At 46.7% G+C, this 14,508-nt stretch overlaps 1 protein-coding gene across 1 annotated transcript in view; it reads left to right on the top strand.

Moving 5' to 3' along the window:
- FUBP1 (far upstream element binding protein 1) overlaps positions 1-14,508 on the top strand; it is a 1,223,929-nt gene that overhangs the window by 80,624 nt on the left and 1,128,797 nt on the right. The window lies entirely within an intron of this gene.

Genomic DNA, 14,508 nt, shown 5'->3' on the forward strand with positions numbered 1-14,508 from the left:
CTACGCTTCCTCTGACCAGGTTTCAATTTCCTCAGTCTTCTGAGGAACAGGAATATTCTTTTTCCCCCCTTATGAAGACTCTGATGCTGCTGAGTCTATTCCTTCAGCATCTCCCCCAGAAGACTACTCCTTTTGGGGAAACTTTACATACCATGAGGGAACATTTCCACTGGGAAGGCCAGGATTACTCTTCTAAGAAAAGGCTCCGAGTTTTTTTTATTACCCCAGCACAGACCACTTGCTATTCCACCAGTGTTAGACATTGTGGATGATGTTTATTCAGAATCTAGCCTTAACCCAGATTCACTACCTCCTGCACCAGCCAAACCAGACAGATACTAGAGTGTCCCTGACTCGCACATATTCCTATATAAAAACCCTGTTGCTGACCCAGAAACCATTTCCCAGGGTCCCAAAGGGGTTAAGGCCTCCATTGCTAAAAATCCTGTACCCTCAAAGGGATTCTAGAGCACTAGATAGATGGGGAAAGAAAATATATACCTCAGCTACTCATGAGGGCCTTAAATTGCCAGTTTCACATGCTGAAATATCAACAATATTTGTCAATTAAAACAAAAAATGATCACACACAGAGCAGCCTGATTACAAGGAAATGCAAGATTTGTTGCATGCAGCTGAACAAGTGGGAAAACCTACTTTGCAATGTGGATTTGATTCATTGGAAGCTTGTAGAGCAGCAGCAACTGGGTCTGTCGTACGTAGGCATGCTTTGTTAAAAGAACAAACTCTACCTGATCATGTAAAAGCAAAATTATTGGATGCACCTTTACAGCAGGATGTTTTTGGTGTAAAAACAGAAGAGGTTTTAAAGAAAATGGAGGATAAGGCAAAATCTATGCAGACAGTCAAAGACTGTTTACAGGTTCTACCCCCTCGTTTCAGCAGAAAGTGGCCAAACAAAAATTGGTCCTTTCCAGCTTCTGCCAGACCACAGAGGGGCAAATACAGACTCCCAAGGGGAAGAGGTCAGCCACAAGGCTCTTACAAGCCTCGACAATGGGGTGCCACAACCCAGAAAGGAGGAGAAGACAGGTCTCAAACTACAAGAAGACAAACACAATGACTTCCCTCAGACTGCCAAGCAAATCCCTCTTGGCAGCTCCCTTGGGAGGAAAGCTAACACGTTTTGCAGACAACTGGTGCATCGTCACAAAAGACAAATGGGTCCTAATTATTTTCTCAAGGAAGTACCCAAATTCAAGATGCTAACATTACAGCAACTTCTTCCCATGCTGGGCAAGAAGGCTTTGCTAGTAATGTTGGACCTCAAGGAGGCATACCTGCATGTCCCTATTGGACAAAATTGCAGAAGATACCTCAGATTTATTGCAGGTTCAACCCATTACCAACTCTCTGCACTGCCCTTTGGCTTATCTACTGCGTCCAGGGTCTTCACACAATGCCTGGCACCAGTAATTGCATACTGCAGACAGGAATTCAAATGTATCCATACCTGGACGACTGCCTTATTCAAGTAGAAAGCAAGGACATTCTTTTAAAGCATCTGACGTTTGTCAAAAACCTATTGAGTTACCTAGGGTACACAGTAAACGAAGGTCAAAGCTAGTGCCTTCACAAGACATAATATTCCTGGGTGCCAGCTTAAATACAACTGCCCAGATGGCTTATCTCACGCCAGACAAGCATGGACAACTGACTCTACTACCCAACTCCCTGCAAGAAAAATTCTGCAGGCCTTGGGATTCATGGCATTTTGCATACTACTAATACCATATGCAAAACTGCATATGAGGAAATTTATAATGGTACCTGAAAAGCGAATGGACTCAACACAGCCACAGCTTGGAAACAATACCACTCATTCCCTGCCTTCCACAGGAGTTTCTGTGGTGGGCTCAGCCATGTCACCTCAACAAGGGTCAGCCTTTTACCTTACCCACAGCTAGGCAAACTACAACTGTTGCATCAGATTATGCCTGGGGAGCACACATGGCAAGACAGTGTATTCAGGGCAAATGGTCTGCAGATCAAAGGCATCTACATATCGATCAAAAAGATGCTAGCTGTACAAAATGCCCTAACTGCTTTCAAGGATCTCCTACATCCAGGACCACTACTAATAAAGACGGGCAACACCACAATGATGTGGTACGTAAACAAGCAAGGGGGCACACATTCCTACCCCCTATGCAGGCAAGCAATGACCTTGTGGAACACAGCACCGACCTACCAAGTTCAACTACAAGCACAATTCCTGCTAGGAAAGAAAAACACATTGGCAGATAATCTAAGCAGAAACATCATAGATCCTCACGAGTGGAAACTAGATCACAAGTATTCGTAATAATATCTCAAAAATGTGGGAGCCCAGACATAGGTCTGTTTGCCTCCCCCAAAACTACAAACTACGGAATTTTTGCACAAGGACATACCACACACTGGCTTGGAAAGTGGACGCCCTCTCATTCAGTTGGAAAACATTAACAGTGTATGCCTTTCCTCCACTGCCTCTTCTGGCAAAGGTGCTGCTGAAAGCCAGATTAGAGAGGCCACAAATGATACTCATTGCTCCAGACTGGCCACGCCAACACTTATCCAGTACTAAGGAACATGGCTCGAGGCCCACCATGGATTTTACCTCCAATTCCTCACCTGCTCACTCAGCAAAACAATTGGATTCTACACAGCCAGTTCAAGACTTTAAATCTGGCTGCATGGCAAATTACATAAACAACCAGTCAACACTTCTCTCTAAAGCTGTTATGGATGTCATTCTGGAGGCTAGGAGGCCCAGCACCAGGAAAGCCTATTCAGACCAATGGAAAAGATTCTGCACCTGGAACCAGGCTAAAGGCCAGCATCCCCTTGTCCCAAGTATTCCTCAGATTCTACAATATTTAACTGAGATGTCGCACAAAGGACTTTCCTTTGGATCTATTAATATCCACGCCTCAGCTATTTCAGCTCAATACAGCACGGATCCTCCTATATTTTCACGTCCATTACTAAGACAGTACCTCAGAGGGGCTAAGAACATAAGACCGCCCCAAAGAGCACCAACACCAACTTGGGATCTCAACTTTGTTTTGGAAAAATTTACACTACAGCTCTTTGAACCAGCTTCTACAGCTGATTTACAGTTTGTCATGGAGAACTACCCTGCTGCTAGCAATAACTTCAGCATGAGTCGTGAGTTACAGGCCGTAATGGCAGTTGAGCCTTTCATCATTTTTCATCAAGACAGTCGCTTTACGCTTTATGCCAAAGGTGGTATCCATTGTGGCCCTAAACCAAACCATTCATTTGCCCACCTTTTATCCAAACCCCCAAAACAAAGGGGAAAGGCTCCTACACTCTTTGGACATTTCACAGGCAATTACGTTATTACTTGGATAAAACTAAGGCTTTCAGGAAATCTGACCAGCTCTTTGTATCCTATGCTGCAGGATCGCAAGAAAAGGCCATCTCAAAACCTACCATTTCAAAATGGGTAGGACATTGTATCCGTTTCTGCTACACACCATGGGGAAACCTGTACCTGGTAACATTAGGCCCCATTCCACCAGGGCTACAGCAACATCAACAGCCTTCCTCAGAGGGCTACCAACAAAGGATATTTTGGAGGCTGCAACTTGGAGTTCAGTGCACACCTTCACCAAGCACTATCACGTACCTCTGTACTCTAAAACCAGAGCTGGCTTTGCCATTGCAGTTCTGCAGGGCCTGCTAGCTTTTCCAAACCCTGTTTAGTTCCACCACCCATCCTTAGCTTTGGGATTCAACCCAAGTGTGATGACTGCAGCAGTGTAACACGATGAACATAGTACAGTTTTGTACCTACCATAAATGTAGATGTTAGTGTTCACACTGCTGCAGTCCAGGTTACCCTCCCTCCATCCCCTCTGACCTAGCTGAATTTTTCTATACCTCTTTATCCTGTACAGCCTTTGTGGTGTGTTTGCTTGTAACTGAAGGTATTCCTTTTTGTTTTATTAGTAATATGTATTGCCTACCTACTTGGGGGAACCTGACGTGGGGCAAGAAACTGAAGAAAATGGTGTCCGGATGCCTCTTGTATACCCCTAGCGCTCTGAAGTTGGGGAAGAAGTGACAGCAACCGACGCTGGTCTAAGACTTTGGAACTCCAGCCGACTGCGGGACCACCTGATGGCAGGATAACCCAAGTGTGATGACTGCAGCAGTGTGAACACTCTAACCTCTACATTTATGGTAGGTACAAAACTGTACTTTCCCCATGGGACCTTACTATGGTTCTTCAAATTCTGGTTGCTCCGCCTTTTGAACCCACTGCAACCACAGATCTAAAATTCTTATCTTGGAAAACAGCATTTTGGGTGGCTCATCTCTGCTAAAAGGGTTTCAGAACTGCAAGCCTGGTTCCTTGTATGATTTTCCACAAAGATTGGGTTTCCCTTTGGACCAATCCATCCTTTCTTCCCAAGGTGGCATCACCAGTTAATATCAGTCAAGTCATCAATTTTAACCTTTCTTAATTTTGCTAAAATGGAATACAAACACCTTGCTGGATGGCCATACAGTTACGATTTTATTTACACAGGACTAGCAATTTCCGTCGATACAATGGTCCCCTTTGTGTGTGTGTGTCGGTCCCCTTTGTGTGTGTGTCGGTCCCCTTTGTGTGTGTGTCGGTCCCCTTTGTGTGTGTGTGTCGGTCCCCTTTGTGTGTGTGTGTCGGTCCCCTTTGTGTGTGTGTGTCGGTCCCCTTTGTGTGTGTGTGTCGGTCCCCTTTGTGTGTGTGTGTCGGTCCCCTTTGTGTGTGTGTGTCGGTCCCCTTTGTGTGTGTGTGTGTCGGTCCCCTTTGTGTGTGTGTGTGTCGGTCCCCTTTGTGTGTGTGTGTGTCGGTCCCCTTTGTGTGTGTGTGTGTGTGTGTGTGTGTCGGTCCCCTTTGTGTGTGTGTGTGTGTGTCGGTCCCCTTTGTGTGTGTGTGTGTGTGTCGGTCCCCTTTGTGTGTGTGTGTGTGTGTGTGTGTGTGTGTGTGTGTGTGTGTGTGTCGGTCCCCTTTGTGTGTGTGTGTGTGTGTCGGTCCCCTTTGTGTGTGTGTGTGTGTGTGTGTGTGTGTGTCGGTCCCCTTTGTGTGTGTGTGTGTGTGTCGGTCCCCTTTGTGTGTGTGTGTGTGTGTCGGTCCCCTTTGTGTGTGTGTGTGTGTGCCGGTCCCTGTGTGTGTGTGTGTGTGCGCCGGTCTGTGTGTGTGTGTGTGTGTGTGTGTGTGTGTGTGTGTGTGTGTGTGTGTGTGTGTCGGTCCCCTTTGTGTGTGTGTGTGTGTGTGTGTGTGTGTGTGTGTGTGTGTCGGTCCCCTTTGTGTGTGTGTGTGTGTGTGTGTGTGTGCCGGTCCCTGTGTGTGTGTGTGTGTGTGTGTGTGTGTGTCGGTCCCTGTGTGTGTGTGTGCCGGTCCCTGTGTGTGTGTGTGTGTGTGTGTGTGTGTGTGTGTGTGTGTGTGTGTGTGTGTGTGTGTGTGTGTGTGTGTCGGTCCCCTTTGTGTGTGTGTGTGTGTGTCGGTCCCCTTTGTGTGTGTGTGTGTCGGTCCCCTTTGTGTGTGTGTGTGTGTGTGTCGGTCCCCTTTGTGTGTGTGTGTGTGTGTGTCGGTCCCCTTTGTGTGTGTGTGTGTGTGTGTGTCGGTCCCCTTTGTGTGTGTGTGTGTGTGTGTGTGTGTCCCCTTGTGTGTGTGTGTGTGTGTGTGTGTGTGTCGGTCCCCTGTGTGTGTGTGTGTGTGTGTGTCGGTCCCCTTTGTGTGTGTGTGTGTCGGTCCCCTGTGTGTGTGTGTGTGTGTCCCCTTTGTGTGTGTGTGTGTGTCCCCTTTGTGTGTGTGTGTGTCAGTCCCCTTTGTGTGTGTGTGTGTGTCGGTCCCCTTTGTGTGTGTGTGTGTGTGTGTGTGTGTGTGTGTGTGTGCCGGTCCCTGTGTGTGTGTGTGTGTGTGCCGGTCCCTGTGTGTGTGTGTGTGTGTGCCGGTCCCTGTGTGTGTGTGTGTGTACCTCTGTGTGTCGGTCTGTGTGTCGGTCTGTGTGTCTGTGTGTCGGTCTGTGTGTCGGTCTGTGTGTCGGTCTGTGTGTCGGTCTGTGTGTCGGTCTGTGTGTCGGTCTGTGTGTCGGTCTGTGTGTCGGTCTGTGTGTCGGTCTGTGTGTCGGTCTGTGTGTCGGTCTGTGTGTTCATCGTGCATACAGCTGCAGTAATCACAGATGGGTTTTCTGCCGTCAGGCGGGTCCTCGGTCGGCCGAATTCCAAAGTCTAGGTCCGGCGTCGGTTGTCGTCGCTTTCTTTCCTGGCGTCAGTGCGACAGGGGTATATAAGACACAGCCGATGCCATATTCTTCAGTCTTTTTTGCCGCGCGGTGCCCGAAGCAGAAGCAGTTTGAAAGTGCCGGTCGGCCAGCTCCTGAAATTACGAATTGGAAACCGAAGTCGTCTTTAAAGCTAAGTACCCCGTTGGGGAAACTTTTCTTGCCTCTGACCGATGTCAGACAAAGTTAACAATTGTCTTTCTTGTGGGAAGCAAATACCGCATAAGGATTTCCATTCCCTCTGCATACCTTGTTTAGGCCCAGACCACGACGTCTCGGCCTGTCGCTTTTGCGCTACTTTGAATAAACGCACTTAAGCGTCAGGCATAGTTCGTCCAGCACTTTTTTGGTAAAACCTTTGATTATAAAATGTCGGATACTCCGACTACCGTTTTGTCCAAAAAACGCAAGGACAAAGACCGACACCATGCCAAAACCGGCTACATGTTGTCCGGTTCTCAGCAAGGTGCCTACGCAGCTCTTGACTACCGACGACACTTCATTGGCGGTGTCCTTTGTAACAGAGACCGCAGGTTCCTCGGCCCATACCCAGACTACAACCACCGAAGCCACTCTGAGTGTTGAGCCTCCTAATGTGGATAGGTCCACTTCCACCCATGGTGTTTTTAGACCTTCATCTTCCTTCTCCATTAAGGCCTTTAAGTCCAAATCAGCCATGCATCCCAAGAGGCCTGTTGCACAGGGCCCATCTCCAGGCCCCATGCCTAAAAAGCAGATGCTAAAAATGGCTGAGGATTTAATTACTCTTATCAGGGGATGTCCTTCATGGATGCATCTGCAGTCATAACAACTGGGTTGTCCTGTCGTCAGGCAGCCCTTCAGTCGGCCGGATTCCAAAGTCCGGGTCCGGCTTCGGCTGATGTCGCACTTCACCCGACGTCATCTCTGTTGGTCTTCGGGTATAAAAGCATCAGCCGACGCCATTTTCCTCAGTCTTTCTTGCCGCGTGGCGCCCGAAGCAGAAGCTGTTCGCAAGTGCCGGTCGGTCGGATCCAGAGATTACTTCTACCGAATACTACTTCGAAGACTTCTAAAGCTAAGTACCCCGTTGGGGACTCTTTCTTGCCTCAGCCGATGTCAGAAAAAGTTAATTGTTTAACCTGTGGGAAACAAATACCTCAAAGATTTCCACTCTTATTGTCTGCCTTGTTTAGGCCCAGCCCACGACGTAGCAGCCTGTTCGGCCTGTGCTTCGTTCAACCGACGAACGCTTAGGCGTCGGTCGGAGTTTGCTGAACAGTTTCGGTTCTGATTTTGCGTACATTATGCCGTCGGATCCTCCGACTACCCAATCTGCCAAAAAACGCAAAGATAAAGACCGACACTCGCGGTCCGCGGTTTCGGCCGAAACCATGGTTAAGAAAACCGCGAGTGTCTCTGTTTCGGCCGAAACCGAGAAAACTGATCAAAGTACAGCTGAATCTATCTCTACAACTGAGGCCCCTGCTACCACTCTTGAAACTGCCTCAGAAATTTTATCCACTACGGTGGTTGCCACTGACTTATCAGACACCATTCCCTTGGATGTCTCCACCCCAGCATGTGGTGCTGCTAGGCCTCCAGCAGCCATGTCCATTAAGGCCTTCGCCAGGGCTAAAGCAGCAAAGACTACCAAAACAGTGCCTGTTAAACCCCCTACAACCAGGCCGCCCTCTAGTTCTCAAATGCTTACTCTGGCAGAAGATTTAATTTCATTAATTAGAGGATCTCAATCTCACCCAGACAGGGCCTCTCAGCCCCCAGAGAAGAGACCTAGGGCAGAGCCCCCTGAGCCAGTGTCCTCTGAGTCTGCCGATGAATCAGACATAACTGATCAGCCAGAGGCTCCTTTCTCCAATTTTGAAGACTCTGATGCTGAAGAATCCATTCCAGCTGCTTCCCCACCAGAAGAATTCTCCTTTGGGGAAACCTTACATGCCATGCGAGAGCAGTTCCAATGGCAGCAACAGGATTTTTCAGACTCCAGAAAAAGACTTAGGACCTTTCTGCACCTTCCACAGCACAGGCCCTTAGCTATACCTCCTGTTCTCTCTGTGGTGGATGATGCTTTCAATGATGTCTGCTCCGCACCAGATTCTTTACCTCCAGCCCCTGCTAAACCAGACAGATTTTACAGGGTGCCAGACACTCATCACCACCTTTACAAGGCCCCACTTGCAGACCCCGAAACTATATCCCAGGGTCCCAAGGCAGTAGCCGCGACCATAGCTAAAAACCCTATTCTTTCAGAAAGGGAAGCAAGGTCATTAGACAGATGGGGCAAAAAGGTCTACACTTCAGCTACTCTCTCAGCTAGAGCTTTAAATTGTCAGTTTCACATGATACAATACCAAGAGTTTATGCTTGATAGTTAACTAAAAAGCTAACCACTGATGACTCTCTTGATAAGAAATATGTATTAGAAATGGTAAATAACATACAACAGGTTAGTAACCATTCCTTAAAATGTGGCTATGATGCACTGGAGGCTTCATTTAGATCAGCCATGACTGGCACAGTGATAAGAAGGCATGCATGGCTAAAGGAGCAAGCTTTACCGGATCATGTTAAAGCTAAGTTGCTAGATGCTCCTATGGATAAGACAAGTTTGTTTGGTACACCTGCCCAGCAGGTTATGAAGAAAATGGAAGAAAAGGCAAAATCTGTTCAAACGGTTAAAGATTTCTTGCAGGTTCAACCCCCAAGGTTTAGCAGGAACTGGCCTGCCAAAAATTGGTCCTTTCCTGACTCCACAAGATCTCAAAGGGGCAGGAATAGACGTTCCAGAGGCAGAAACCAATCCAGGGGAGGTGCCTACAGAGGACGACAGTGGCAAGGTAACAACAGAGGCACAGACACAACCTCTGCCACTACATCAACTCAACCACAGTGACTTAACCCACCTTAAATACATACATCATTGTCCCAAAATTCAAAATGCTGACCCTACAGCAACTTCTTCCCATGCTGGGCAAGGAGTGTTGTCTGGTAACTCTAGATCTCAAGGAGGCATACCTGCACGTCCCCATTCGACCAATCTGCAGAAGATACCTCAGATTTCTTGCAGGATCAGAGCACTATCAATTCTCAGCATTGCCCTTTGGCTTATCTACTGCGCCCTGAGTATTCACAAAATGCCTGGCATCAGTAATCGCCATTGCAGACTACAGGAATTCAAATTTACCCATACCTAGACGACTGCCTGCTACAAGGGACAACAAAAGCAAGCTGACAACAGATTTACAAAGGGTCATTTACTTGCTGCAAGCACTGGGATACACAGTCAATCTACAAAAGTCAAGGCTGATACCATCCCAAACGAGGACATTCTTGGGCGCGGAATTGGACACAGTAAAACAGATGGCATTCCTAACTACAGAAAAACAAAAAACTCCCTCTTTACTTCTTGACACTAACAAAACTGAACAAGTTAACAGCAAGAAAAGTACTGCAGGCCTTGGGCTTCATGGCATCATGCATAATCTTGGTCCCACTTGCCAGACTACATATGAGAAAACTACAGTGGTACCTAAAGAATTTATGGTCCCAACACAGACACAGCCTAGAAACAGAAATCCCACTAATTCCATGCTTAAAACAGGAGTTCCTATGGTGGGCTCAGGCATGCCAGTCAAACCCAGGGCTACCCTTTCGCAGATGTCAAGCAAGCCAGACCATCACAACAGACGCTTCAGACCTAGGATGGGGGGCCCACATGCTGGACAAATGCGTGCAAGGATTGTGGACACAGGATCAACTTCACCTGCACATCAACCTAAAAGAAATGCTGGCAGTAAAACTGGCAATCCAAAAGTTCAGACCATTTCTCAGAGGGCCAGTTGATGATAAGGACAGACAACACCACAGTCATGTGGTACATCAACAAACAGGGAGGCACTCATTCATACCCCCTATGCAGAATGACTTTGGAGCTGTGGACCCTGGCACTCAGCTACAACATCCAGTTACAGGCAATATTTGTACCGGGAAAAGAGAATACTCTAGCAGACATATTAAGCAGAACCATATTGGATGCCCACGAATGGAAGCTGCACCCGGACATCTTCAAGACCATCTCAAAGAAATGGGGGATGCCTCAGATCTATTTGCATCACCTATCAATCACCAGCTCAAAAAATTCTGCACAAGGACATTCCACCCACTAGCATGGAAAGTGGATTCGCTCTCCTTCAGCTGGAAAGGCCTAACAGCATATGCATTCCCATCTCTTCCCTTGATACACAAGGTATTACTAAAAATCAAGGAAGAACGTCCAAGGATAATCCTGATAGCTCCAAACTGGCCAAGACAACACTGGTACCCACTGCTGAGGAGCATGTCTTGGAACAATATGTGGCCAATACCCCTGATGCCTTTGATGTTAACTCAGAACAACTACAGCATCATACATCCAAACCTAAAAACGTTGCAACTGACTGCATGGAACATCACCTAGCAGCAGCTAATCCAGAACTTTCCCAAAGAGTTAGACATTATTCTTGAAGCACGCAGACCTTCAACAAGAAGAAACTATGCTGGAAAATGGAAAAGGTTTGTCATTTGGAGTACTGAAAGAGGAAAAGATGTGTCAAACATAGATATGCCTAACATTCTGGAGTACCTAGCCGAACTTCTTCATTCAGGCCTGTCCTACTCCTCCATCAAGATACATGCATCAGCTATTTCAGCAGAATACAGCTTTGATCCACCTGTTTTTTCTCACCCTTTGCTCATGCAGTTCCTCAGAGGAATCAAGAATGTAAAACCTCCAAGGAAACCACCATTACCAGCTTGGGACTTAAACTTTGTGCTAGAAAAATTGACACTCACCCTTTGAACCAGCAGCAACAGCAGACCTACAACACCTGTCATGGAAAACTGCTTTCCTACTGGCAATTACTTCAGCAAGGAGGGTTTCAGAACTACAGGCCTTAATGGCAGTGCAACCCTTCCTAATCTTCCACCAAGATAGTGTCCATGAGGACTAATCCTACATTTATGCCTAAGGTGGTATCCAGAGTGTCTTTAAACCAGGCAATCCACCTACCTACCTTCTTTCCCAACCCACAAAACAGAGGGGAAAGAATATTGCATACCTTGGATGTACATAGACAGCTACGCTACTACTTGGACAGAACAAAAAGTAGCAGAAAGACTGACCAACTTTTTGTAGCCTATGCAACAGGAAGGGAAGGAAAAGCTATTTCCAAACAGACAATCTCCAAATGGATAGGAAATTTCATACGATTCTGTTAATCCTTCCATGGAAAACCAATTCCACAGAACATAAGACCTCATTCTACAAGGGTAACAGCCACTACCACAGCCTTCTTACGAGGAGTGGCAACCAAAGACATTATTGAGGCGGCTACTTGGACCTCCGTGCATACATTTGCCAAGCATTATAATTTGCCTCTATTCCAGATCCCGAGCAGGGTTTGCCACTGCTGTACTGCAAGGGATCCTAAACACACCATAATCTAGTTTTATCCTCCTCCCCTTGTTGGCTATGGTATTCTACCCAGTTGTTATGACTGCAGATGCATCCATGAAGGACACAGTACAGTTATCTACCTACCATAAATGTAGATGTCCGAACTGGATAGCATCTGCAGTCAGGATTACCCTCCCTCCCTTCCCCTCTGTGGTACTCCAAGGGTGTTTACCCTCCTAATAGCTAGCTGGTGGGGGGGGTCTTTTATGGTGTATTTGTTTGTATATATGTGCATACATGCTTATTTTTGTGTTTACCTCTATCTTTTTGGAAACATTGGCATCTATCTAAATTTTAGCCTTCAAGAGGGCTACTGGCATCTGGGGCAAGAAACACTGAGGAAAATGGCGTCGGCTGATGCTTTTATACCCGAAGACCAACAGAGATGACGCCGGGTGAAGTGCGACATCAGCCGAAGCCGGACCCGGACTTTGGAATCCGGCCGACTGAAGGGCTGCCTGACAGGACAACCCAGTTGTTATGACTGCAGATGCTATCCAGTTCGGACATCTACATTTATGGTAGGTACAAAACTGTACTTTCCCATCCCCCTCCAGACAGACCCCGAGTGGAGGAAGCTTCTCCCTCTTCTGACCAGGATTCCATTCTTTCAGAACATTCTGATGAAGAGGAACACTCGTACTCCCCTTTTGAAGATTCGGATGCTGAGATGAGCCTTATTTATGTATTGCCTTCCTTTTGGGGGCACCTGACATCTGGGGCAAGAAAGACTGAAGAACATGGCGTCGGCTGTGTCTTTTATATACTCTGGCCTTACTGACGTCAGAAGAGTAAGCGACGACAACCGACGCCGGACCAAGACTTTGGGATTCGGCCGACCGAGGGACCGCCTGACGGCTGAAAACCCATCTGTGATTACTGCAGCTGTATTAGCACTCTAACATCTACATTTATGGTAGGTACAAAAATAGAAGTTATGTTCTTACCATAACGTTCCATGTTAGTTGTCTTCTTCTCGCCTTCTTCTTGCTGGATGGGTTCGGAGCCGACCTCGGCTCCGACTCTGCCACTCTAAAAGCTCGAGAGTTGGTTCCACCGGCTCGAGGCTCCCCTTATATCCCACAATGCTAGGCGAGAGTTACCTCAGATCTCGTTTGTAAGCTAACCCAGCTTATATCAATAACAGTATAACTGTAAACAGAATCCACCTCTAACAGCAGGAAGAAAAGGGGTGACCTACATCCTGAAACAAGAAATATGCATAATAGCATATGAGTAAGAAAGAGGTGGTAGAAAGAGAGGCCACGATCACAACTCCTCTAGGTCTGTCCAGGCCAGGGGAAGGAGGGTGGGCATAAGAAGGCGAGAAGGCGACAACTAACATGGAGCGTTATGGTAAGAACATAACTTCTATATGTTAAGTTGTCTATCTCGCCTTCATTCTTGCTGGATGGGACCGCGTCCTAGCACCTTGTCCCGGTGGCCTAACGGAACAGACTCCTGAGAACAGTGGAACCAAAATTAGCTCTATGCCTAGAAGCTAAATCCAACTTGTAATGGGAAATAAAAGTGTGAGGAGTAGCCCAAGTAGCCGCTGCACAAATGGTGTCAATAGGCAGTCTGTCTTGGAAGGCTAGAGAAGTAGCCAAAGCTCTGGTGGAATGGGCTTTAGGTTTATTAGGCAGTTTTTGGTGTCTAATCTCATAAACAAGGGTAATCAGAGATGTTAGCCATCTGGATAATGATACCTTTGAAACTGGAAGTCCCTTTCTGCTTTCCGCATAGGAGACAAACAGCTGATCAGATTTTCTGAATTGTTTCGTCCTGTCCAAGTAGTACCTTAATTGACGATGAACATCCAGGCAGTGTAATTTTTGTTCAGACCTATTTGAATACTCTGGGGAAAAAGACAGGGAGGTCAATGCATTGGTTTAGATTTGATGCTGAAACCACCTTAGGCAAAAAGGACGGGTTAGTTCGTAAGGAAACTCTGTCCTTATGGAACAAGAGATAAGGAGAACGACAACTGAGTGCTTGAAGTTCTGAAATTCTTCTAGCTGATGTGATAGCCACCAGAAAGAGAGTTTTCCATGATAATAATTTCAAGGAACATGAAGCTGCAGGTTCGAAAGGGGAAAGAATCAAAGAAGCAAGAACTAAATTTATGTCCCAAGGAGAAGGAGGATTTCTTATAGGAGGTCTGAGAAGAAAAATTCCTTTCAAAAAGGCTTTGCAAAGTTTGTGGGACATAAGGGCAGATTCAGAAATGCCCACATGAAAATTAGAAATAGCTGCCAATTGAACCTTAAGAGTAGATGGAGATGAACCTGCATGGAAGAGTTCAGCTAGAAAATCAAGGACTAGTTGGATGGAAGCGGTGAAAGGATCTATGTCCTTTCCTTGTGCCCAGTATGAGAAACGTTTCCACTTACTCAAATAAATCTTTCGAGTGGAAGATTTATGGGAAGCTATCAATATATCTCTAACCGAGTGAGATAATTGAGGAAGCCTGGCTACGGTTGGAACTGGAGGAACCAAGCAGTGAGGTTCAGAGAGGGGAGGGAGTGATGAAACTGACCCGATTGGTGGATCAACAGATCTGGAACTAGGTCAAGACTCCATGGTCGCTCCAAGAGAAAACGATGTAGAAAGGGGAACCACACTTGTCGAGGCCAGTAAGGAGCAATGAGGATCAATGAGGCCTTCTGAGCGATAGCTTTCTGTATTACTTGAGAGATCAGAGGGAAAGGAGGA

Source organism: Protopterus annectens, chromosome 10.part0, assembly GCF_019279795.1.
Source record: "Protopterus annectens isolate FY-2018-M chromosome 10.part0, PAN1.0, whole genome shotgun sequence".
In the NCBI taxonomy this organism is placed as follows: domain Eukaryota; kingdom Metazoa; phylum Chordata; order Ceratodontiformes; family Protopteridae; genus Protopterus; species Protopterus annectens.